This window comes from Arachis hypogaea, chromosome 16, assembly GCF_003086295.3.
Source record: "Arachis hypogaea cultivar Tifrunner chromosome 16, arahy.Tifrunner.gnm2.J5K5, whole genome shotgun sequence".
Lineage (NCBI taxonomy): Eukaryota > Viridiplantae > Streptophyta > Magnoliopsida > Fabales > Fabaceae > Arachis > Arachis hypogaea.
Genome location: NC_092051.1, coordinates 87685510 through 87688575, shown reverse-complemented (window position 1 = coordinate 87688575; position 3066 = coordinate 87685510). Strand labels below are relative to the sequence as shown.

At 35.8% G+C, this 3066-nt stretch overlaps 1 non-coding gene across 1 annotated transcript; it reads right to left on the bottom strand.

Moving 5' to 3' along the window:
- Positions 1–2608: 2608 nt before the first annotated feature.
- Positions 2609–2716, bottom strand: LOC112760426 (small nucleolar RNA R71). Its single transcript, XR_003180868.1, has one exon. It is a non-coding gene; the product is annotated as a small nucleolar RNA R71 (small nucleolar RNA).
- Between the last annotated feature and the right edge of the window lie 350 nt (positions 2717–3066).

Below are 3066 nucleotides of genomic sequence, written 5' to 3'. Positions count from 1 at the left end.
CCGACATGATCGAGAACCGACAGCTGATTAGCCAATGTTGTGACAGAGCATCAGGACCATTTTCACTGAGAGGACGGGATGTAGCCATTGACAACGGTGATGCCCAACGTAAAGCTTGCCATGGAAAGGAGTATGAATGATTGGAAGAAGGCAATAGGAAAGCAGAGGTTCAAGGGGAACAAAGCATCTTCATACGCTTATCTGAAATCCACCAATAAATTACATAAGTATCTCTATCTTTATTTTATGTTTATTTTATCACCTTAAACTCCATAACCATTTGAATCCGCTTGACTGAGATTTACAAGATGACCATAGCTTGCTTCAAGCCGACAATCTCTGTGGGATCGACCCTTACTCACGTAAGGTTTATTACTTGGACGACCCAGTGCACTTGCTGGTTAGTTGTGCGGAATTGTGACAAAGTGTGATTCACGTTTAAGAGCTCCAAGTCCTTTGGCGCCATTGTTGATGATCACAATTTCGTGCACCAAGTTTTTGGCGCCGTTGCCGGGGATTGTTCGAGTTTGGACAACTGATGGTTCATCTTGTGGCTTAGATTAAGTACTTTTCAGAATTTTTAAGAATGAATTCTAGAGTTTCAAGGTGATGTTCCCACCATCACAAAAGCTGATTGATTCTCATCAATTTAGCTATTGAATGTAATGTCCTGCTGAAGCTTGGCCAAACATGTCTAATCCTTTTTAGACTGAAGCTTTAGACTAACATTGCATGATTCCTGGAATTCTTATTAAAAGTTTTGATTCTCTTTATTTTCTTTTCTATATAATTTTCTAAAAAAATACAAAAAAATTTTAAAATCATAAAACCAAAAATACTTTATGTTTCTTGTTTGAGTCTAGTATCAATTTTTAAGTTTGGTGTCAATTGCATGTCTTTATTCTTCTTGCATTTTTCGAAAACATGCTATATCTTCTTCATTAATCTTCAAGTTGTTCTTGATGATTTCATTACTCTGATCTTTAAATTCTCTTGTTTAGTGTGTTTTATTGTTTTTCATATGCATTCTCAATTTCTTAGTGTCTCTTATATGAAAATTCTTAAGTTTGGTGTCTTGCATGCATTGTTTATTTGATCTTAGTTGCATTTTTATTGATTCCATTCTTCAAAAATTCAAAAATATTTTTTAAAACTATGTCTTTTCAAGTCAATAATACAGAGAATTGAAGATTCAGAACATTCAGCAGAGGAATCAAACAGAAAAAGCTGGGCGTTCAAAACACCCAGTGAAGAAGGAAAACTGGCGTTTAAACGCCAGCCAGGGTACCTGGCTGGGCGTTTAATGCCCAAAAAGGTAGAGATTTGGGCGTTAAACGCCAGAATGGGCACTATTCTGGGTGCTTAACGATAGGATGACACTAGAGGGAAGAATTTGTTTTTAATTCACATTTTTTTCAAGTTTTCATAATTTTTCAAAATCAAATCTTTTTCAAATTATATCTTTTCAATCATATCTCTTTCAAAATCAATTTCTTTCCATTTTATATTTATTTTTACTATTTTCAAAAATCCTTGCTTCAATTCAAGATTTACTTCAAAAATTTTCAAGTTGTTACTTGCCTATTAAGAAAGGATCAAATTTTAAATTTTAGAATCATATCTTTTAATTTCTTGTTAGTCAAGTAATCAACTTTAGTTTTAAAACTTTCTCTTTTTAATTTGATTTTCAATCATATCTTAATCATATCTTTTCAATCACACCCTTTTTCAAAATTAATTTTCAATCATATCCTTTTAATTTCTGATTTCAAAATCTTTTTCAAAAATCACTTGATTTCTTTCTCAATCTTAGTTTTTGAAAACCAATTACCAAATTTTCAAAATCTCTTACTTTAATTTCGAAAATTTCTTCCCCTCTTCTCACATCCTTCTATTTAAAGGACTAACACTCCTCCTCAAGGTACAATTCGAACTCCCTCCTTCTTTATATGTTCGAATACTCTTCCATCTACCTCCTCCTTCTATTCTTCTTTTCCTCTGACACTTCAAGGAATCTCTATACTGTGACATAGAGGATTCCCTACTTTCTTGTTCTCTTCTCTTTCATATGAGTAGGAACAAAGATAAAGGCATACTTATTCAAGCTAATCCTGAACCTGAAAGGACCTTGAAGAGAAATCTAAGAGAAGCTAAAGCACAATTCTCTTTAGAGGGCCTAACAGAGCTTTTCAAGGAAGAAGAAACCATGGCAGCCGAAAACAACAATGCCAACAATGCAAGGAAGGTGCTTGGTGACTTTACTGCACCTACTCCTGATTTCTATGGGAGAAGCATCTCTATCCCTGCCATTGGAGCAAACAACTTTGAGCTTAAACCTCAATTAGTTTCTCTAATGCAACAGAATTGCAAGTTTCATGGACTTCCATTGGAAGACCCCCATCAGTTCTTAGCTGAGTTCTTGCAAATCTGTGACACTGTCAAGACCAATGGGGTTGACCCTGAAGTCTACAGACTTATGCTCTTTCCTTTTGCTGTAAGAGACAGAGCTAGAACATGGTTGGATTCACAACCTAAGGAAAGCCTGAACTCTTGGGAAAAGCTAGTCAATGCCTTCTTGGCAATGTTCTTTCCACCTCAAAAATTGAGTAAGCTTAGAGTGGAAGTCTAAACCATTAGACAGAAAGATGGTGAGTCCCTCTATGAAGCTTGGGAGAGATACAAGCAATTGATCAGAAGGTGCCCTTCTGACATGCTTTCAGAATGGAGCATCATAGGAATCTTCTATGATGGTTTGTCTGAACTATCCAAGATGTCATTGGATAGCTCTGTTGGAGGATCTCTTCATCTGAAGAAGACGCCTGCAGAAGATCAAGAACTCATTGAAATGGTTGCAAATAACCAATTCATGTACACCTCTAAAAGGAATCCTGTGAATAATGGGTCAACTCAGAAGAAAGGAGTTCTTGAGATTGATACTTTGAATGCCATACTGGCTCAGAATAAAATATTAACCCAACAAGTCAATATGATTTCTCAGAGTCTGTCTGAAATGCAAGCAGCAACAGGCAGTACTAAGGAAGCTTCCTCTGAAGAAGAAGCCTATGA